Genomic DNA, 24,029 nt, shown 5'->3' with positions numbered 1-24,029 from the left:
CTATGCCACCTGGTTATTGACCCCTCCGCTAAGGTAAGATGTTTCTTCCTATCTAACCCATCAATGCCCCTCATAATTTTGTAAACCTCAATCTTATCTCCCCTCAGCCTTCTCTGCTCTAAGGAAAACAACGCTAGCCTTTTCAGTCTCTCTTCATAGCTGAAATGCTCCAGCCCAGGGAACATCCTGGTGACTCTCTTCTGTACCCTCTCCAGTGCAATCACATCTTTCCTATAGTGTGGTGCCCAGAACTGTACACAGTACTCCAGCTGTGGCCTAACTAGCATTTTATACAGCTCCGTCATAACCTCCCTGCTCTTATATTCTCTGCCTCGGACGATCTATATTGGCCTGTAATCTAAGGCTTTCCTCCTCACTATTTACGACACCACCAATTTTCGTGTCATGTGTGAGAAAGGGTTTGATTCTATCCCTATCAGTATCCGTTACATGCATGTGTTTTTAATCTGCACCCCCTCTATTTTATTCTCTGTACTTGTCAGCCTCTTGTAGGTGAGTCTGTGTTTTGCTCTTTATCTCTCAGTCTTCGAAGTATGAGCCTGGGTTTGTACCTAATTTTCTTTGTACCTTGCAGGATGGATATTGAAGAGAGGTTTTTACACATTAACTGCCAAATCCTGATAAGTGATTTTTGGGTTTCACACAGTATCTGTCAGTTTCTTGTCTAGGACTGTTGGTTTTACTCTGTCCCTGGCATTTGCTGGTTTGTTAGTGTGGGGTTTACACGGTACCTGTCAGTTTCTCATATGTGAGTGTTGGTTTCACTTTGTATAGAATCATAGATCACAGAATACTTACAGCACAAAATGAGGGATTCAGCTCATCGTGCTTGTGCTGCCTCTCTGCACAAGCAACTCAGCTCATGCCACATCCTCATGTATTCCATGAAAAGCTGATTTTTTTTCCCCTTCAGATAATTATCATATATCCTTTTGAAAGCGATGGTTGAATCTTCCTCCGTCACACTCTCAGGCAGTACATATCAGATCTTAACCATTTGCTGCATAAAAAAGGTTTTTCCTCATGTTGCCTTTGGTTCTTTTCCCATTCACCTTAAATCGGTGTCCTCTGCTTACTCAGCCATGAGTAATATTTCCCATTGCTTTCTCAGCACTGATGGATTGTGAGGTGGGAGACATCCAGAAGTCCCACTGAGCCGCACTGACTCCCAGCTGAGAATGAAATGAGATAAAGTTCAATCTTTCACAGCGAGATGCTGCAGAGAGTTAAGAGTCCCGAATGAAAGAGAGCGTTTCTCATACTGTTGTTGAATTTCATTTCAAACACTCCTTGTACTCTCTGCTAATGAAGCCTAAAAAGTGGAAAAACTAAATGGCGCTCAAACTCACAACCCTGAGATTAAAAGTCCCATGATCGACAGACTGAACTGAATATGTCACTTCTCCTGGACCTCTGTTTTGATGGATGCAACTGTATGCTCCAATGCAAGGGCAGCTTTCAAATCCTCCCATGGGTCCACACGTCAGGCTAAGTTCCATGTTGTAAACTCAAGCAAAGGAAATCTGCTCACTTCCAAAACTATCAGCAAATTGAAGCTGATTATGATCAACATCATCAGAGGTCAGAACTACCTGGTGAAAGAAGACACCCTGAAGAAGGAGCCACAATTATTCAAAGGCATCGACAAAGTTAAAAACAAGAAAATCGATGAGTCAATCCAAGCTAAACAGAAACACTGAAGAATTCCATTCCAGACCAGAACACAATTAGAGGCATTTTTTTGTATTCAAAGCTGGGCATTAGTATTTAATAGTTGATATATAATTTTGAATATATTTGAATTTCTTTATTCATTTGGCACTGCTGAACATGAAGCAGTCTTAAATCATTTAATTTTTTTTTGTAAAATCTGACTTACCAGATTAAAATATTAGATCAAGGGAGAAATTTCAAAGATTACTGGACCAGTAATCCAGAGGCCTGGACTCAAGATCCAGTGACAGCCAGGACGTCAAGGCGGGAAACACTCTGCACTAGTCTGCAGTGAGCGATTCCATCGAAGGTAGAGCACAATCTCTTTAATATAAGAATGTATATTTTATAATAATTAATCACTCAAGACCTTCCTGGTCTCTGCATCTCAGCTGCTCTCTGGATAAACTTGCAGAAAGTATTTCAACCTGGAAAGCAGGAGTCTAGGGAATGTATAATGATATTTTCTCGCCTTCGGGCAATATTTTAATCAATACAGTGTGGGACAACCTGTCTGGGCACAACTCCATGAATTTCTCTTGAACTAGTGACCTCACAATCACTAACTTCTATGGTAACAATCTTCAGCTCATCACCTCCGGTACGTTGCTCTAATCTTAATGTACATTTAAACAACCTTTCAAGTCCAGTTACAGTTTTTGTTGCCTTATCTGCACAAGCTTAAAAAGTGAAAAACGGAAGCAAGTTTAACTGAACATTCTGGTGGTCAGTTCGGGCACGGGAAAAAAATGAAAGGACTCGGACCAGGTCCGATGCGGTGCTGTCAGGCTTGGGTCGGGTTTCATTTGCTGACCCGAAAAGGCCTTTAGTTACTGTTGCAACCTTATATTCCCACTTGACAATCTGTATATTTTGTTCATTTCAATTTTGTCGACAAGCTCTTTGATTCCAGTTCCCCTGTCCTCAAGCAGGCTCAGTTTGGAAATCGATTCCGCTTTCTGGAAGGCTGAAAGCAATCGATGACCTTAAACTAAAAATGGCAACAGAGAAGGGCTCGTCTGGGATTTGAACCCAGGACCTCTCACATATTAATCACTTATATACCCAAAGCGAGAATCATACCCCTAGACCAACGAGCCGCCGTTAGCATAGCTTTTATTCGCTCCTGTGGAATTTCACTGGCACCCACAGCCGATCATGCATTTTTTTCAGATCAAAACAATATCCTACAAAGCTGAAATAAAAACAGAAAGTGCTGGAAATACTCAGCTCCTCTGACAGCATCTGTGGAGAGAGAAACAGAGTTAACATTTCAGGGTTTTCACCTTTTGTTTGAGCCATCTTTTCAGACTGCTTCTGTCCATCCAATCTCACTTTTTACTCTATCCACATTCTAAGGGTGGTGCAGTGGTGTGCACTGTAGCTTCACAACTTCAATGACCCCGATTCAGTTCTGTATACTGCCTGTGTGGAGTTTGCAAGTTGTTTATGTGGGCTTCCACAAGGTACTCTGGTTTCCTCCCACAACGAAAGCCTTGTGGGTTGATAGATAAATTGACTGTTGCAAATTGGCCCTAGGGTAGGTGATAGGAGAAATGTGGGGATGTGGTAGGGAATTCTGGGTTAACATAGGATTAGTATAAATGGGTGGTTGATGGTCAGTGCAGACTCAGTGGGCCAAAGGGCCTATATCAGTGCTGTATATCTCGAGAACCATTCTCTAAGCAAATGCATTTTTCATGAATTCCTCATTTCTTTTATTAACGACAATTTTATATTTCCGGCCCTTGCTTCATACGATACCACAAGTGGAATCATGTTTCCATCAACCCGATCAAACCCCTTCACTATTTCCTCATATTGCAATGTTTCTTTCACCCTGACAGACTGTGGAGTTTCTGCTGCTTGCTTGCAGTTCTTGCTTCCCGCCAGTAGATGTCACCTCACTCCAATATAGTGAAGTTTACAAATGTGAGAGAGACACAACAGGAAATAATTGTTGACATTATAGTGAATGTGTGGGATTTAGAAATACTAGGAGTGGAGACGAGTTATTATTGAATTTGTCAAACCAAACATATGTTATAATGTTGTGTTAAATCTGTCACTCTGTTGTCTTGATTCTGAGAGTGACATAGACTCATCGAGTCATTGGGTCATTTGTGGTATAGAAGGAGGCCATTCGCCCCATCGAGTACAGGCCAGCTCTCCATGGAGCGATCCAGTCAGTCCCACTCGTCTGCTCGATCCCCCTAGCCCTGAAAATTTATTTCCTTCAAATGCCCATCGAAATTCCTTTTGTAACCAACGATTGTCTCCACTTCCTCCGCCCTCGGGGGCAGCGAGTTACAGATCATTACCAATCACTGTGTAAAAAAGCTCTTCCGCACATTCCCCCTGCGTCTCTTGTCCAAAACCTTCAATCTGAATCCCCTAGTCCTTGTACCAATAGTTAATGGGAACAATTGTTCCTTGCCAACTTATCTAAAACTGTCATAGCCTTCGACACCTCTATCAATTCTCCCCTCAATCTCCTTTGATACAGGCAGAAAAAACCCTGTTTTTCTAACCTAACCTTGAAACTAAAACCCTCCATCCCTGGAACTATTCTGCTAAATCTCCTCTGCATCCTCTCAAGAATCCGCACATTCTTTCTTAAGATTGGTGAGCAGATCTGGATGCAACACTCCAATTGGGGCCGAACCAGAGTTCAGCATAACAACCCTGCTTTTGTACTCAATGTCTCTATTGTTAAAGCCCAAGATCCCACATGCTTTGCTAACCACTCTCGCAATATGTCTGAACAGTTGAGGTGACTGAGCGGTTTCAGCTTCTCTGTTCAGGTTGCAGCTTTCACTGGAGGCATGTGTTTAAATCCCACTTCTGACAACTTGATTTTCAGTTACTTTGCAGAGCTTCCTTGAAGGTTTGAGGTAGAGTAAATACTGAGGAACTGTTTCTAACTGCTGAACCGTCAATAACCGAAGATTACAGATTTAAGGTGACTCACAAAACTGGAAAGAACTTGAGGAAAAGTTCCTTACTGCAACGTGTGGTTAGGATTTCAGTTATGTGGATAGATGGGAGAAGCTGGGGTTGTTCTCCTTAGAGAGGAGATTTGATAGAGGTGTTCACAATCATGAGGGGTCGTGACAGACCCGATAGAGAGAAACTGTTGGTAGAAGGATTGAGACTCAGGGAAAAGCTGTGGCTCAGTTGGTCACACTCACCTCGAAATCACAAGCTTCTGGGTTCAGAGTTCACAGCTGACACTCCAGTACAGCACTGAGGGTGTTGAAGGTGCTGCCTTTCAGGTGTGATGTTAAACCAAGACCTGGTCTGCATGTTTGGGTGAATGTAAAAGATCCCATGCTGCAATTTCAAACAAGTGAAGAGCAATTCTCCCTGGTGTTGTGATCAATATTTGCCCCTCAATCAGATCAGTTGGTCATTATCACATTGCTGTTTGTGGGTATTAGCTGCTGCATTTCTGACATTACAACAGTGATTACACTTCAAAAGTATTTCATTGTCTCCAAAGTGCTTTGATATGTCCAGTGGTCTTGAAAGGTGCTACATAAATGCAAGTCTTTTCTTTCTTTATCACAACACATTACTGTGTAAAAAATGGTTCTTCATGTCACCTCTGGTTCTTCTGCCAATCACCTGATATCTGTGTCCTCTGCTTACTGACCCTTTTACCACTGGAAACAGTTTCTCCTTATTTAAACTATTGAAAACCTCCATGATTTTGAACAAATGTGTCAAATCTTTTCGGAACTTTCTCTGCTGCAAGGAGAACAACCCCAGCTTCTCCAATCTCTCCACATCACTGAAGTCCCTCACCCTGCTACCGTTGTGGCAAATCTCTTTTTTATTCTTTCACGGAATGTGGGCATCGCTGGCAACGCCAGCATTTATTGCCCATTCCTAACTTCCCTTGAGAAGGTGGTGGTGAGCAGCCTTTTTGAGTTGTTGCAGTCCATGTGCTGTAGGTAAATCCACAGTGCTGTTTGGAAGGGAGTTCCAGGATTTTGATCCAGTGACAGTGAAGGAACGGTGATATAGTTCCCAGTCAGGATGGTGTGTAGCTTGGACGGGAACTGGCAGATGGTGGTGTTCCTACGCATCCAATGTCCTTCTCGGTGGTCGAGGTCATGGGTTTGGAAGGCGCTGTCGAAGGAGTCTTGGTGAGTTATTGCAGTGCATCTTGTAGATGGTACGCACTGCTACCACTGTTCACTGGTGGTGGAGGGAGTGAATATTTAAGGTGGTGGAAGGGGTGCTGATCAAGCGAGCTGCTTTGTCCTGGATGATGTTGAGCTTCTTGAGTGTTTTTGGAGCTGCACTCATCCAGGCAAATGGGGAGTATTCCATCACACTCCTGACTTGTGCCTTGTAGATGGTGGACAGGAGGTGAGTGATTCACAGCAGAATTCCCAGCATCTGACCTGCTCTTGTAGCTACGGTATTTATATGGCTGATCCAATTCAGATCCTGCTCAACGGTAACCCCCAGAATGTGGATAGTGAGGGATTCGGCAATGGTAATGCCATTGAATGTCAAGGGGAGATGGTTAGATTCTCTCTTGTTGGAGATGTTCATTGCCTGGCACTTTTGTGGGTTGAATGTTCCTTGTCACTTATCAGCCCAAGCCCAATGTTGTCCAGGTCTCTCCACATGTGGACACGGACTGCTTCAGTAGCTGAGGAGTTGCTAATGCTACTGAACATTTTGCAATCAACAGCGAACATCCCCACTTCTGACATTATGAGAGAGGGAAGGTCATTGATGAAGCAACGGAATATGGTTGGGGCCTGGGACACTACCCTGAGGAACTCCTGAGTGCTGTTCTGGGACTGAGATGATTGGCCACCCACAACTATCACCATATTCCTTTGCGCTAGGTATGACTCCAACTAAAGAACAAAGAACAAGGAAAATTACAGCACAGGAACAGGCCCTTCGGCCCTCCAAGCCTGCGCCGATCCAGATCCTCTACCTAAACATGTCGCCTACTTTCTAAGGGTCTGTATCTCTTTGCTTCCTGCCCATTCATGTTTCTGTCTAGATACATCTTAAAAGACGCTATCGTGCCCGCGTCTATCACCTCCGCTGGCAACGCGTTCCAGGCACCCACCACCCTCTGCATAAAGAACTTTCCACGCATATCCCCCCTAAACTTTTCCCCTCTCACTTTGAACTCGTCACCCCTTGTATTTGAATCCCCCACTCTGGGAAAAAGCTTCTTGCTATCCACCCTGTCTATACCTCTCATGATTTTGTACACCTCAATCAGGTCCCCCCTCAACCGTCGGCTTTCTAATGAAAATAATCCTAATCTACTCAACCTCTCCTCATAGCTAGCACCCTCCATACCAGGCAACATCCTGGTGAACCTCCTCTGCACCCTCTCCAAAGCATCCACATCCTTTTGGTAATGTGGCGACCAGAACTGTATGCAGTATTCCAAATGTGGCCGAACCAAAGTCCCATACAACTGTAACATGACCTGCCAACTCTTGTACTCAATACCCCGTCCGATGAAGGAAAGCATGCCGTATGCCTTCTTGACCACTCTATTGACCAGCGTTGCCACCTTCAGGGAACAATGGACCTGAACACCCAAATCTCTCTGTACATCAATTTTCCCCAGGACTTTTCCATTTACTGTATAGTTCACTCTTGAATTGGATCTTCCAAAATGCATCACCTCGCATTTACCCTGATTGAACTCCATCTGCCATTTCTCTGCCCAACTCTCCAATCTATTTATATTCTGCTGTATTCTCTGACAGTCCCCTTCACTATCTGCTACTCCACCAATCTTAGTGTCGTCTGCAAACTTGCTAATCAGACCACCTATACTTTCCTCCAAATCATTTATGTATATCACAAACAACAGTGGTCCCAGCACGGATCCCTGTGGAACACGTCTCCATTTTGAGAAACTCCCTTCCACTGCTACTCTCTGTCTCCTGTTGCCCAGCCAGTTCTTTATCCATCTAGCTAGTACACCCTGGACCCAATGCGACTTCACTTTCTCCATCAGCCTACCATGGGGAACCTTATCAAACGCCTTACTGAAGTCCATGTATATGACATCTACAGCCCTTCCCTCATCAATCAACTTTGTCACTTCCTCAAAGAATTCTAGTGGAGAGTTTTCTCCCTGGTTGCCATTGACTTCAATTTTGCAAGGGCTCCTTGATGCCCTTGGCAAGAGCAGTCACTGTCTCCTCACCTCACCTCTTGAGTTCAGCTCTTTTGTCCAAATTTGGGTCAAGGCTGCAACGAGGTCAGGAACCAAGTGGCTCTGGCAGAACCCAAAATGAGCATTGATGAGCAGGTTATTGCTGTGTAAGTGCTGCTTGATAGCACTGTCAATGACACCTTCCATCACTTTACTGATAATCAAGAGGAGGCTGATGGGGCAGTAATTGACAGGGTTGGATGTGTCCTGCTTTTTGTTTGCAGGACATACCTGGGTAATTTTCCACGTTGCTGGGTAGATGCCAGTGTTGTAGCTGTACTGGAACAGCGTGGCTAGTGGCGCGGCTAGTTCTGAAGCATAAGTCATCAGCACTGCAGCCGGGATGTTGTCAGTATCCAGTGCCTTCAGCCATTTCTTGATATCATGTGGAGTGAAGTGGATTTGCTGAAGATTGGCATCTGCGATGCTGGAGACATCAGGAGGAGGTCGAGATGCATCATTTAGTTGATACTTCTGGCTGAAGATGGTTGCAAATTATTCAACCTTGTATTTTGCACTGATATGCTGGTCTCCCCTATCATTAAGGATGGGGATATTTGTGGAACCTCCTGTTGATTGTTTAATTATCCACCACCATTCAGGACTGGATGTGGCAGGACTGCAGAGCTTTGATCTGATCAGTTGGTTGTGAGATCACTCAGCTCTGTCTATTGCATGCTGCTTCCACTGTTTGACATGCAAGTAATCCTGTGTTGTAGCTTCACTCATTTTTAGGTCTGCTTGGTGCTGTTCCTGACATGCCCTCCTGCACACTTCATTGAACCACCATTGCTCCCTTGGCTTGATGGTAATGGTAGAGTGAGGGATATGTCAGGCTATGAGGTAACATTTTGTGTTTAAATACAATTCTGCTGCTGCTGATGGCCCACAGTGCCTCATGGATGCCCAGTTTTGAGTTGCCAGATCTGTTCATTTCTTCCCTCAGATATAATTGGAAAAAAATTCCAAAGGAATGCATGTACTAAATAAAAAGGAGAGAGAAATAAATACTGACAAAATAGATGGCAGCATTTGCAAGGTAAAAAGATTTATAAGTTTTATTATCGATGAGTGAGAGGAATATATCACGCTTTGGGGCTTCTGTAAGTGGATTTACTGATAATTTTGGGAATTGATAGGAAGCTGCTTCATGGTTGGTGGAACAAACTCCGCCATCGGGGTGGAGCCAACAGCTGCATCCGTCCAATAATAGACAGAGTAGAAGTACTGTATCAGGCCTTGTTAACTCAGTTGGTAGAGCATGAGACTTTTAATCTCAGGGTCTTGGATTTGAGACCCATGTTGTGTGGTTGTTCTTACCTTTTTCAGAGTTCATCGGCAGAGAGTTCAAGGGGTGTTTGAAATTAAATTCAACAACATCACCAGATTTCAAATCCCCCCTCCCAGTGTAGTTGAATGGACCTTCAACCTCTACCCTCCCCCTTCCCCTCCCTCCCAGAACTGCAACAGGGATCCCCTTGTCCTCACTTTCCACCCCACTTGCTTCCACAGCAGCACAGTGGCGCAGTGGTTAGCACTGCAGTCTCACAGTTCCAGCAACCCGGGTTCAATTCTGGGTACTGTCTGTGTGAAGTTTGCAAGTTCTCCCTGTGTCTGTGCGGGTTTCCTCCGGGTGCTCCAGTTTCCTCCCACAAGCCAAAAGACTTGCAGGTTGGTAGGTAAATTGGCCATTATAAATTGCCCCTAGTATAGGTAGGTCGTAGGGAAATATATAGGGGCCGGTGGGGATGTTATTGGAATATGGGATTCGTGCAGGATTAGTATAAATGTTTGGTTGATGGTCGGCACAGACTCGGTGGGCCGAAGGCCCTGTTTCAGTGCTGTATCACAAAACATAAACACATCCAAAGGATCATCCTCCGCCATTTCCGCCACCTCCAGCGTGATGCCACCACCAAACGCAACTTCCCCTCCCTTGTCAGCATTCCGAAGGGATTGTTCCTTCCACAACACCCTGGACCACTCCTCCATTACCCCAACACCTCTTCCCCTTCCCAAGGCACCTTCCCATGCAATCGCAGGAGATTTAATACCTGCCCTTTTCCGTCCTCTCTGCTCATTATCTAAAGCCCCAAACACTCCTTTTAGGAGAAGCAGCGATTTACTTGTACTTCTTTCAATTATGTATACTGTATTCACTACTCACAATGCGGGCTCCTCTAAACTGGGGAGACCAAAAGCAGATTAGGTGGAACACCTCTGCTCAGGCCGAAAGCATGATCCTGAGCTTCTGGTTGCTTGCCATTTCAACACTCCCCCCTGCTCTCATGTCAACATTTCTGTCTTTGGCCTGCTCCAGTGTTCCAGTGAAAATCGACCCAAGCTCGAGGTGCAGCACCCGACCTTTTGATTCAGCACTCTACAGCCTTGTGGATTGAACATTGTGTTCAATAACATCAGAGCATGACTGGTGTCAGGCAACCACAAGCATTAACACACTTTGTCCCAGGACAGCTTTGTTATTTAATCTCTCCTGCCCTCTGCCCTTTCAAACACCTTCCCCTTTGTTCTCTCCCACATGCCCCTCCCCTTCACTTGTTTAAAACCTAATTCTTTTCTAACCTGTGTCAGTTCTGATGAAAGGTCACAGACCAGAAATGTTAACTCCGTTTCTCTCACCACAGATGCTGCCAGAGCTATTGAGTATTTCCAGCACTTTTTGTTTTTATTTCTGATTTCCAGCATCTGCAGTATTTTGCTTTTATTGTGTCAGAAAGTCTTTCCTTGATTCAGGACTCTGACCTCTCTCCAGAATCTCTCTGCTAAAGATTGAACTTAATCTCATTTCACTCACAGCTCAGGGTGAGTGTGGCACAGTGGGACTTCTGGCTGTCTCCCACTTCACAGTCCATCAGTACTGAGAAAACAATGGGGAATATTACTCACATGTTGTGTTCTGTAACTTTTTACAAACACTTTAATGTATATATTGTCTTCCAAAGCAGTGACAGAATGGTGGCTTTAGTGTGTTGTTGAAATAGCTTTGTTGAGTTCGTGCTGTACTAACAGTTAAACAGTTCTTGGTTCAATCCCAGGTTTTGGCACTTTCAACCTCTCCTGTGTCTTTTTATTTGGCTCCAATTGTCAAGCTGCATGATTTACTCTGAAATTAGCACCCGAGAACCAAGGCACCAGCGAGCATGAGGAGCTGAAATTAGCACGGATCAAATCCACTTAATACTTCTGACTGAAGATGGTTGCAAATGCTTCAGTTTTGCCTTTTGCACTGACGTGCTCAGCACCACCATCATTGAGGATGTGAATGTTTTTGGAGCCTCCTCATCTTGTTAGTTATTTAATTATCCACCACCATTCACGACTGGGTGTGGCAGGACTGTGGAGCTGTGATCTGATCCTGAGGGATATATCCGTGCGTGGAGTGGCGAGATGTATGGAGAGTGATCCTGAAGAGGGTGTCTGAGCCTGGAGTGGAAGCTTTCTGTGGAGGTACAGGAGTAGGCCATTCAGCCCCAGTGTTTTATAAAGGTTTCGCATAACTTATTTGCTTTTACTCGATGCCTCTATTAATAAAGCCAAGTGTCCTGTTTGCTCTTCGCAACCTTTTCAAACCTTGATCAAAAAAGATTGGTGCACATTGTCTCATTCTTCCTCCCAAACTGTATCACTTCATAATTCTCTGTGTAAAATTTTATCTGTTGTGTGAAAGCCCATTTTACCAGTGTGTTTAAGTTCCTCTGAAGTGTGTTACTGTCACTGGCATAGGACGAAATTCACGAGCATTCTTTGATGCTATCTCCGTGGAAAGAGCAATCTTACACACTAGCTCAAATTGGGATTTTGTGTGTTTAGTATCTTTCCTCATCCACCAATATAAGCACAAATCTGTCTCATAATGTACGGTCTAAGAATGTGCCAATGTTGCAATGTAGTGATAAATTCTTCAGTGTCACAATGTACTCACCAACTGTTTCACTACTTTTCTGATTTCTGGATCCAAGTTTGTAGCTTTCCGCGATCTCTAGTGGCTTAGGGTTGAGCCTCACTTCAACGAAGAAACGGAAAATTATGATTTAAAGATTACACTGTCAATCATTCACATCTCTGTCTTCTCCTGAACTTCGAGTTCAAATTTGTTTGTGAAGTTGAGTCACACGTTAAGACAGCACAGTCTTTTTCTTTGTGAAGGAAGTGATTTGGGAATGGCTGTTTGAAACTGTCCCTTCTTGCACAGAAATTCAGTGCAAATACTTGATCACTCACAATTTCCTTGAGAGAAATTTGTTCACAATCGCATTCGACACGGAAACTGCCTCAGCATTAATCTCACTTTAGCAGAATGTGACCGTGTTGTTTGTTTCAGAATGTTGGTGCCGTTATTTGTCGCTTTAAACCGAGACTGTGAGACAGGGCAAGTTTGATCCGAGGTTGGAATATATTATCATTCAGGAGCAAGAAAAATCAAAAGGAACAAAATAAGAAAACCCAGTCTCTGGATTTGAGAATCTGTAGATCCGCTTTGGGAAAGTGAATCAGAGCAAAATGAAGGGTGAACTGTCCAGAAGAGATGAAGACACAGCTCAGTCAACACGTTCCCCTGGTTTATGATGCTGGAACATTCATCACACAGAAATGATTCAACCCAATGACAAACATTCTTACAGCTGATAATTTATGCTACTGATTTCAGGACTGTCTCATGTGGTTACCGAGTGATGACGAGAAGATATTAAACTTTGTTCTATTCAATCTAGCTGTGATGAAGTTTGAATTTTTCTACCTTTTATAAACAGTATTTGAAGGGTCTCGGTAACAATGTTCAGTTTTGATGAGAGTGGGGTCTGGGTGAGAAGCTGCTGAGTGTGACAGGGTCAGGACTGGATGCAGGAAGTTCTCTGACAGTCTCCCTCTATCTCTCTAATGGGTTTGAGTTGATTTACGACTGGTAGCTTTTATTTTACTTTTCTTATTCAGAGATACAGCACTGAAACAGGCCCTTCGGCCCACCGAGTCTGTGCCAACCAGCAACCACCCACTTATACTAATCCTGCATTAATCCCATATTCTCTACCACATCCCCACCATTCTCCTACTACGTACCTGCACTCGGGACAATGTTCAATGGCCAATTTACCTACCAACCTGCAAGTCTTTTGGAGGTGGGAGGAAACCAGAGCACCCGGCGCAAACCCACACAGACACAGGGAGAACTTGCAAACTCCACACAGGCGGTACCCAGAACTGAATCCTGGTCGCTGGAGCTGGGAGGCTGCGGTGCTAACCATTGCGCCACTGTGCTGCTGTTGGTGTTTTGATAAATGAAGGAAGTTCCCTCCACCCATTTTTTTTGGACAGACAGTGTGGTATAAGGATGTATAGGGTTAATGCTGAAGATAGTGGGATCAACCCCTCCCACTGTCAGAGTGATGATGTAACAGTCACATGAGATGAAGTTTGGGAGAAGAGAGAGCAGCACGAAGGATGCTAGCTTAGCAGGCTTGATGAGTGTGTACAGAGTATTGAGTAAATTAGAAAAGAGTTCTCAGTTCTTTCAGCAGGAACTGTGTCCAGAAAATATCGACAAACTCACAATTTTATTATTCAGGAGTCGGAACACAGATATTAATTCCAAGTGACAGTTCTGGGACCAATTAACAAAAAAAGTAGAGAATAATATTGCTCACTGATTGAAATCCCCCAGTGAGGAGACAGTTAAACAGGTGATCTGTTGGGGCATCCTTCGATCCAAGGTTTCAGCAACATTTAATCTCCCTTTTTGGTGAAATTCTCTGTTATTTGCAACTTTTTTTATCAGCTTTGATGGGCGAGTGAAAAAACTGAAAAAATTGAACAGTTCCATCCTTTCTTTTCTTCCTTCTTCTCTTCTTTCCATCAGTTTCTCTTTTCTGTCCCAGATCAATATAATGATGAGAATCCCACTTTAATCTGTTGTTTCTGGTGTTTTATCCATTCCAATCAAAATTTCAACATTCCAATCAAATCTATTTGTTATTCCACAGTGTCTCTCCATGTGTTTTATTCTGTTGTATTCTCTCACAGTCTGTTTGATGATCAATGTTACATCTCACTCTCTGTTCTGGTGAAGATCAGAAGCAGCGATATCTGTTTAAACCACCCGACAAGTCGGCCTGAGGCTGTGCCTCGCTGATCATGTGGAGTTAAAGCAATTCTTCCAGTCAGTTAGTTCAGTTGTAATTTCATGAGAAATTCGGTCATCATGACTTCGTCAGTGACCTAATAGTTCAGGTGTCTGAGTGATGTTAATGATGATGTGATGAAATGATTGTATGTTCTAGTCTTTCCGTGGTGGGTTTTCACATTGACTAGAAACGTGTTGGACATGGTCTGGAAATGTTTCACACCACTCCATTCCCAACTTCATTTACTTCCAGAAGGTCTTTTTCCATCATTACACAGCTAGCTGCACAGCCAGAAACTGTGCTGAAGGTGATAGCTACGTCTACGCAACTGACAAGGTGGCTGAGAGGTTAAGGTGATGGGCTGCTAATCCATTGTGCTGTGCACACGTGGGTTCAAATCCCATCCTTGTTGCTAGTTTATGAACTTTTTAGTGTATTGTTTCTGTTGGGGGAGTTGATGTGGAAAGTCAGCCTCGAAACCTGTTCTTGTCCATGTCCAGACAGTGATTCCAGAATTGGTTATACTTTATTAAAATTGAGACAGACAATTGGAATTCTTCACCCAAACTGCACTGGAATGAAGATCAAATAGGGATCACGAAACGGAGCAGGATTTTTCCTCCCCTCCTTCCTTCCATCTTTACTTTCTCTCGATTTGCACCAAGTGAAAGACAAATGGGAAAAGCAAATGGCGAGGGAGCAGATGCAGAAAATTATCCTTTGGCAAGAAATTTATTTTCAAATCTTCTTGATAGATTAAGTGAGTGAGCAATGCTTTGGCAGATGGAGTTTAAAATGAGGGGTCATTTAGTACCTACGATAGATCAGAGTGTTTTTTTGTAAGAGGTGAGATGTTAGAAACTGTTGAGGATCAGAGACCCAAATACTGAATTAATAAAAGCTCGTGGACTGGTAGAAAATAATGTGAAAAGTGAACAGAATCTGAAGATTGGAACTCATGTTGCAGTGATATAAAGCTCTGTGCTCCTGAAGTAAATGTCCAAGCCCAGATTGTGGGGAATCTGTGGAGAGTGATTTGGTTTTTATTCATTCTTGGGTGTGAGTATCGCTGATAAGGCTAGCATTTATTACCCATTCCTATTGCCGTTGAGAAGGTGGTGGAGAGCTGCCTTCTTGAACTGATGCAGTCCATATGGTGCAGGAACACCGACAGTGCCGTTGGGGAGGGAGTTCCAGGATTGTGACCCAACAACAGTGAAGAAATGGCGATATCGTTCCAAGTCAGGATGGTGAGTGACTTGGAGGGGAACCTGCAGGTAGTGAGTTCCCATGCATCTGCTGCCCTTGTCCTTCGAGGTGGTAGTGGTCACGAGTTTGGAAGGTGCTGTTGAAGGATACTTGGCGAGTTGCTGCAGTGCATATGGAGATGGTACACACTGCAGCCACTGTGTACTGGTTGTGGAGGGATTGAATGTTTAAGGTGGCGGGTTAGGTACCGATCAAGTGCGCTGCTTTGTCCTGGATGGTGTTGAGCTTCTTGAGTGTTGTTGAGTGGGATGTATTCCATCACACTCCTGACTTGTGCCTTGTAGATGGTGGACAGGATTTGGGGTGTCAGGAGGTGAGATACTTGCTGCAGAATTCGTAATCTCTGACCTGCGCTTATAGCCACAGCATAGATGTGACTGGTCTAGTTAAGTTTCTGGTCAAGATGTTGATGGTGGGGGATTTAATGATGATAATGCTTCTGAATATCAAAAGGTAGATTTTTTTTCTCTCTCATTGGAGATGTTCACTGCTTGGCACTTGTGTGGCCAGAAGGTTGCTTGTCACTTATCAGCTCAAGCCTGAATGTTGTTCAGGTCTTGCTGCTTGCAGGCACAGACTGCTTCAGTATCTGAAGAGTTGTGAATCATCATGTAACATTCCCACTTCTGACTTATGTTGAAGAGAAAGTCGTCAATGAAACAGCTGGGATGTTTGTGTCCAGGACACTACCCTGAGAAACTGCTGAGGCAATGTCCTGGGCTGAGATGATTGGCCTCCACTAACCACAACCATCTTGCTTTGTGCGAGGTATGACTCCAGCAAGTGGAGAGTTTTCCCCCTGATTCCCATTGACTTCAATTTTGCTGGGGATCCTTGATGCCACACTCACTCAAGGGCAATCACACTCACCTCTCCTCTGGAATTCCACTCTTACGTCTCTGTTTGGACCAAGCTGCAATGAGATCATACGAACATAAGATCAGAAGAACTAGTAGCAGGAGTAGGCCATTTGGCCCCTCGAGCTTGCTCCGCCATTCAATAGGATCATGGCTGACCTGATCATGACCTCAACCCCACTTTCTTGCCTGCCCACATAACCCTTGGCTCTCTTGTAGATAAAAATCTTGAAGACATTCAATGACCCAGCCTCCACTGCTCTCTGCGGTAAAGAATTCCAAAGATTAATGACCCTCTGAGAGAAGAAATTCCTTCTTAAATGAAAAACCCCTAAATCTGAAACTATGTCCCCTCGTTCTAGATTCCACCACGAGAGGAAACATCCTCTCAGCATCTACCCTGTCAAGCCCCCTCAGAATCTTATATGTCTCAATACGTTCACCTTTCATTTTTCTCAACTCCAATGAGTATCGGTCCAACCTGCTCAACTTTCCTCATAAGACAACACCTTCATCACAGGAATCAATCCAATGAACCTTCTCTCAACTGCCTCCAATGCAAGTATATCCCTCCTTAAATAAGGAGACCAAAACTGTACACAGTACTCTAGGTGTGGTTTCACCAGCACCATGTACATTTGTAGCAAGACTTCTCTACTTTTATACTCCATCCCCCTTGCAATAAAGGGTAACATTCCATTTGCCTTCCTAATTATTTGCTGTACCTGCATGGCAACTTTTTGTGATTCATGCACGAGGACACCCAGATCCTTCTACACCGCAGCATTCTGTAATCTCTCACAATTTAAATAATATTTTCCTTTTCTATTCTTCCTACCAAAGTGGATAACCTCACATTTTCCCACATTCTCCTCTATCTGCCAAATTATTTCCTGGAGCTGAGAGACCCTGGCAGAACCTAAATTGAGCATCGATGATCAGATTATTGCTAAGTGTGTGGTGCTTGATAGCACTGTTGGTGACATCTTCCATTGCTTTGCTGATGATTGATAGTAGACTGATGGGGCAGCAAGTAGATGCCTGTGTTGTCGCTCTACTGGAACAGCTTGGCTGAGGGCGCAGCGAGTTCTGGAGCACAAGTCTTCAGTACTAGAGCCGGAATGATGTTCGGGCCCATAGTCTTTGCTGTATCGAGTGCCTGCAGCTGTTTCTTGCCATTATGTGGAGTGAAGCAAATTGGCTGAAAACTGGAAGCTGTGATGCTGGGGAACTCAGGAGGCCAAGTTGAATCATCCACTGAGCAATTTCTGACTGAAGATGGTTCAAATGCTTCAGCTTTATCTTTTGCACTGACGTGCTCGGCTCCACCAACATTGAGGATAGGGATGTTTTTGGAGCCTCCTCATCTGGTTCGTTATTTAATTGTCCTCCACCTTTCATGACTGGATACCTAGTTTCTCAGGGCAGTGTCCTGGGCCCAAACATCCTCAGCTGTTTCATTGATGGCTTTCTCTTCAACATAAGTGAGAAGTGGGAATGTTCGCTGATGATTCACAACTCCTCAGATACTGAAGCAGTCTGTGCCTGCAAGCAGCAAGACCTGAACAACATTCAGGCTTGAGCTGATAAGTGACAAGCAACATTCTTTGATCTGATCCTGAGGGAGATATCCGTGCGTGGAGCGGCGGGATGTATGGAGAGTGATTCTGAAGAGGGTGTCTGAGCCTGGAGGGCAGAATCTGTGGAGAGTGGTCCTCAAAGGATGTCCGTGTCTGGAGATTTAGGATCTCTGAAGAGGGTTTCCAATCCCGTAGTGCTGGGATCTTTGGAGAGTGATCCTGAAGTGGGTGCCCGAACCTGGAATGGCGGGATCTGTGGAGAGTGATCCTGAAGTGGGTGTCCGAGCCTGGAGTGGCAGGATCTGTGGAGAGTGATTCTGACGAGTGTGTGTAAACCTGGAATGGAAGCTTTCTGTGGAGGTACAGGTGGAGGCCATTCATTCCCAGTATTTTATAAAGGTTTAGCATAACTTATATGTTTTTACTCTATGCCTCTATTAATAAAGCCAAGTGTCCTGTTTGCTCTAAGCAACCTTTTCAATCCTTCTAACATTGGTGTACATTGTCTCTCTGCTCCTGCACCCAGTTTAGAATTGTAACCTTTCATTTATATGGCATTCTTCTTCCAAATTGTATCACTTCACACTTTTCTGTGTAAAATTTCTTCTGTTATGTGAAAGCCCATTTTACCATTTTTTTTTAAAGTTCCCCTGAAGTGTGTTACGATCACTGGCATAGGACAAAATTCCTGAGCATTCTTTGATGCTATCTCCATAGACAGAGCAATCTTTTACGCGAGCTCAAATGTAGGATTTTGTGTGTTTAGTATCTTATTTCACCCACCAATAGAAGCACAAATATGTCACGTAAATCTTGTTCACTGCAGTCCCTGCTGCTGTTTGCTGCCTATATTTACAGACTTTAATCTCAACCTTGTCACCATGTTCTCTAATATATTCAGGGGGCATCAGCAGAGAAAATGTTCAACAAGCGTGGCAAGTGCAAGGAAATGTTTATTTATGTCATTATGTCATGAACTTAAAATACAAATTTTTGCATGTGTGAATCATCAAGATGTGTCTTCATAAATGGAACCCCGTCACAATAAACACTGTCACCTTTCAATGTTTAGCGGACAGGTTTGACGGCCTGATGTGTGTGATTCCCATATTAATGTGTTTGTACAAAGTTCGGGGAAAGATGGAGATATGAATAATTTACAGGGAAATCTTTTAAACATATTACCACATCTCTCACTCACAAAGAGCTGCAAACACATGGATTCCAAAAGAACCTGAGTACAAAATCACCTAAAATAAACACTGGCAGAGAGACTTGCAATAACCTGTAGCTCAGGGAAAGTACATGATGTTATGGAAGGGATTCTGTTTCTTTTGTTAAAATATTTTTTGAAGAAGTCATAATCAAACTGAATAAGTGTAGGACCAGTTCTTTTTCAAGACAGCACCAAAAGAACCAATTTGGCAACTATGTTTACTGGTTGACACATGATTCAAGTTAAGTATAGAACAGAAACCATGGTAACAGGGAGAAATGTGGACAGAGAAGTCAGTCATGCCCCTTGATTGGACAAGCTTGGCAGCAGCAGCGCAAACCTAAGACGGCAGAAAACTCACAACCTTTGGTTGTAGCAGTCAGTGTGTTTTACCTGCTGGAGTGAGCAGCTGATAAAGTTAGCCTGAAGAATCGTCAAGGAAGGAGAGAAGACCACAACCCAGTTTGTTTTCCAGAAAATCTTTAAAAGACCCTGGGAAGGCCACTGAGTTAATTCATCTTGTCGCATGTCTTTGAAGAAGGCCTGCTAAAATTAATTCTCAATGCCTTCTGAAAAGAACTGTTCTAAAATACCCTAGTGACCTGTCTACGTATACTCGGAAGTTAGACTGTATTCCAGTTTTGGAGCAACATATCTCATCTGATGATTTCTTCAAAAATGAGCAAATAAACAGCCCAAGAGGTTTTTTTTGTCTGCAACAGAGTGCTGACTTTTTTTAAAAATCCCTTTTATTTTTTTCAGCCATCCGGTGTGTGTGTGCATGTGGCTCGAAGATAAAAAAAAGGACTTTAAAAGTTGGTAAAGGTGAAAAAGGAACTTTTAAAATTTCCACCTGTGTGTTTATGCTTTACTTCATGACTAGTTAAAACTTGTTCGACAATAAATGGATAATTTTGTTGTTCATTAAAGAAACCTGGTCAGTGTCTTCTATTCTGGGAAAAATAGAGTACATGATTGACTGTATCAGTATGTGGGAAAAGTTCACATAGATGTTGTGACCTGTGGAGAAGTGGGATGAGAATAAAGAGTGCCCTCCTCTGCCCTTAGTTGTCACAGCACTTGTGATCTGGCTCAGTAGCTTAATTGGTTCGAGTGTGTGTCTTATAATCAGAAAATCTTGGATTCATATCCTTGCTTCAAAAGTTTAGCTATCAATCATTTACATCCATTTTCTTGTGAACTTTAACTTTTCTTATGAATTTCATTCACAAAAGAAAACAGCTCAGTGGTTGCCTTTGTGAAGGATGTGAGTTTGAAACGGCTGTTCCTGCTCGTACAGATGTCCAGTGCTAATATTACAACGGCAACTCAATCCCCTACAATTTCTTTGAGAGCAATGTGTTTGCAGTTGCATTTAACCTGGAAAACAGCTCAACATTAATCTCACTGAAGGAAAGTGTGACCGTGTTGTATGTTTCAGAGTGTTTGTGCCGTTTTGTGTCTCTTTTAACCAAGACTATAACACGACGCAAAGGGGAGGGTTGATCCGAGGTTTAGAATATATTATCATTCAGGAGCAAGAAAAATCAAAAGGAACAAAATAAGAAAACCCCTTCTCCAGATTTGAGAATCTGTAGATCCGCTTTGGGAAAGTGAATCAGAGCAGAATGAAGGGTGAACTGTCCGACTGCCCAGAAGAGATGACGACACAGCTCAGTCAGCACGTTCCCCTGGTTTATGATGCTGGAACATTCCTCACACAGAAATTATTCAATCAATATTCATCTGCCAAGTCGGTCTGAGGCTGTGCCTCTCTGATCACGTGGAGTTAAAGCAATTCTTCCAGTCAGTTAGTTCAGTTGTCATTTCATGAGAAATTCGAAGTCATCATGACTTCGTCAGTGACCTAATGGTTCAGGTGTCTGAGTGATGTTAATCATGATGTGATCAAATGATTGTATGTTCCAGTCTTTCCGTGGTGGGTTTTCACACTGAGTAGAAACGTGTTGGACATGGTCTGGAAATGTTTCACACCACTCCATTCCTAACAGGCCATGACCTGATGTGATGGAAATGTCATTTACTAAAAGAAGCTACATTTCCATCATTGCACATCTGGATGCACAGTCAGGATCTGAGCTGAAGGTGACCATCCTGCCCAAATTTCCATCGAGGCAAAAAAGACATGTGATGGGTTACTGGCACAAAGCTGGGTGATGAAGTGTTTGAGAGGTTAAGATGATGGATTGTTAATTCCTTCTGTTTTACATGTATGAGTTTGAATCCCATCTGCATCAACAGTTTATAAAATGCTCAATACATTGTTTCTTTGTAATTCACCAGCTTTTGCAGAAAGTAGGACTGAAGCTGTTACAGTACCTGTTAGAAAGATAGTCTAAGTTATTCTGAAGCCATCTTCCAATGTCATCGACATGTAAGCAGGATTTTAAAGGATAAGATGTAGTTTTTAAAAGTCATTTCAATCTTACTCGAGTCTTTACAAAGAAGCCAGATAAATCTCGATAAAATGTCATATATATTTAGAGATCTTTTAAAAGCACTTCAATCTTGTTAATAAAAAGTCAGATGTAAATTTAAGAACTCTGATAAGGCGATGCTAAAAAGTTACAGACAATTAAGAAACAAAATACAACATTTAAAATGTCTGAACTCCCTCCGAAAGTTGACCCCTGCTGCTGCCGGTGTCTTCCTGGAATAGTGGAGCTGTTGTGTCAACAGAAAAGTCCTTCCCGAGCACCCCTGAAGCTGTTGGTACCGGCTCTAATCCAACCCAGGTAAAAATCAGGGTACGTTGTGGGCAATGAGCCCAAATTGCTGAACTACAGGTCCCTGTCACTTTAAAGAGTGGGCTGGTGCAATTATGATCAGAGGCTCCTTCTAAGCACATTTCTCACCACCACAACTTCCAGATGCTGGTGTTAGTGTGTGCATGTACTGGCAGTTGCAGTGCTGTTCAGACCCTCAATAGCAGTGAAAGTCTCAGAGTTCACCACTATTGGGCTGCAAAATCCAGGCCAATATCTCACAGTCCTGTTAGATTTGCTCTCCCTCTGTACAAAATCAAACTCCACACATTGTCTTTCACTCACTCCTGTTTCCAGCCCTGACGGTGCAGAAATCCCCTCTCAAAGGTACACAATCCAGTTGATTTCTGATCAAATACCTCCTTCCTCATTCAATAGAGGAAACAGAGACATGAACAGGAGTCAGGTGCAAGAAAGTTTCACCAACAGAGCAAAGAAAGGCACCAACAAAAGTCACACCTACTTTCCAAATCATTTCACTGTAATATTCTTTCACTTGTTTTGTAAGTGACTGCAATAAATCTGAAAATGAGCACCATGAGGTTTGTGTTCACTCGTCACTTGTTCTCCTGTGTTTGTCTGTCAGGTTTGTAATTCAATTTGTATTGGATATTGAAGAGAATCGCTTTTCAAGATGATTGCACATCGTACTGTGTTTAAAGCAACCAACTTGTAAAATGGAAGATAATGAATGTTTCAATACCTGTGTGACCAGATTCTTCCAATGCTTTTCAACAGCTAGATTGATGATGCTTGCAATCTGTATCCTGTGGAGAATGGGAGAGGAGAATAAAAACATGGTGCATGAACAGGACAGACTGTGTAAAATGGGAGCACAGAAATACTGCCACCTCATTGAAAGTTAATGAGATTTATTCGAAGTCAGTCACCTGTCCACAATGAACAAGTGAATACATTAATTGTCCACTTTCAATCTAAATGGGACTGAGGTTCCAACAGAGAAGTTTTCTGGAAAATACCTGCTGCAGTTTTAAAATTGATGAACTGGAACATCTTATACTAACTTTCAAATAACTGTAGTGATTGTATAGTTCCCATAGTGGAGAGAAGGAGTTGTTTATAAATATAAGCAGAAAGACACATTTTTGGATTGGTGAATGAGCTTTAACTTTCTGCAATGTATTTGTCCATTGGTTGCAGGTCACTGGAAATTCTTTTTTTACATTTCAATTGTAGCAGCAGCAGTTAGCAGCAAAATGTCTGATTAATCAGAGTAGTGGGTCTGGGAAACACTTCAACAGCCGAGACCCTATAAAACAGAACTCCAAGTAATAGTTTAAATAAGGCACTGAACTGACAGAGCGGTAAAGGCCTGCTCAGGTCAGGAAAAAATACCCGACCCGAACCCGACAGAACCACATTATACCCAAGCCCGACCCGGCCCGAGTATCTCCATTTATTCCCATGCCCAACCCGACCCGAGCCTTACCTGACCACCGGAATGTTCACTTTACCTACCTCCCGATTTCGAATCTACAGGAAGCTGCAGCATGAGCGCAATGACATCATAGAGATGCTCACTTGCTCACTGAGCAGACTCAGTGTTTCCCTCCTTCATGACCCGGAGTCCCGGCTTTGGTTGGCTTTTCAACTTTTGACACTTATTAAACTCAACTTCCCAGCAGAGTTAAATGTAATACTTACTGTGTGTGTCACACCCGGACTCAGTCCAACCTGGACCCAGCCTGACCTGAACCTGGCCTGACCCTACCCGAGTCCAAAAGCCAGACCCGGAAGAGCGACCCGACATGACCCGAACCCGACACAGGTCGTCGGGTCCCGTCGGATTCAGGTCGGGGAGTAGGCCTTTACAGAGTGGAGGTCAGATGAGGATTGAATTAATTTCAATCACTGAATCTAAACAGGAAGTAAATCTGCCAGGAATGGAAAATTTTGCTTTATCTGTGAGCTTGTGGCACAACGGTAGCGCGTCTGACTCCAAATCAGAAGGTTGTGTGTTCAAATCACATCAGGCTCAGTTGCGTTTTACAGCAGCTCAAGTTCCTGGATTTTATATCAGGAGAGAATTCAATCTTTTGGAATGTTCAGTGAACGGTTGAATTTCAAGATCAACTTTAATAGATTAAAGTCCTGATTTCTGGTTCCGCTCCATTTCCATGCTCAGTTCTTATTTCACACTGTTTTATATCAGAACAATGTTTCAGGGATGTGATGTGTCCATTGTTTGTACAATTGCTCTGTCACCCAGTGT

The 24,029-nt window shown here is 43.2% G+C and overlaps 3 non-coding genes across 3 annotated transcripts; 2 read left to right on the top strand and 1 right to left on the bottom strand.

Moving 5' to 3' along the window:
• Positions 1 to 2,745: 2,745 nt before the first annotated feature.
• On the bottom strand, positions 2,746 to 2,834 carry trnap-ugg (transfer RNA proline (anticodon UGG)). Its single transcript is given in 2 exon segments — positions 2,746 to 2,781; positions 2,799 to 2,834. It is a non-coding gene; the product is annotated as a tRNA-Pro (tRNA).
• An 11,584-nt stretch (positions 2,835 to 14,418) lies between these two features.
• Positions 14,419 to 14,500, top strand: trnas-gcu (transfer RNA serine (anticodon GCU)). The gene has a single exon. It is a non-coding gene; the product is annotated as a tRNA-Ser (tRNA).
• A 9,223-nt stretch (positions 14,501 to 23,723) lies between these two features.
• Positions 23,724 to 23,795, top strand: trnaw-cca (transfer RNA tryptophan (anticodon CCA)). Its single transcript has one exon. It is a non-coding gene; the product is annotated as a tRNA-Trp (tRNA).
• The last annotated feature ends 234 nt before the right edge of the window (positions 23,796 to 24,029 follow it).

This window comes from Heterodontus francisci, chromosome 28, assembly GCF_036365525.1.
Source record: "Heterodontus francisci isolate sHetFra1 chromosome 28, sHetFra1.hap1, whole genome shotgun sequence".
In the NCBI taxonomy this organism is placed as follows: domain Eukaryota; kingdom Metazoa; phylum Chordata; class Chondrichthyes; order Heterodontiformes; family Heterodontidae; genus Heterodontus; species Heterodontus francisci.
The sequence above is the reverse complement of the archived record's forward strand: the minus strand, read 5'-3'. Positions and strand labels throughout refer to the sequence as shown.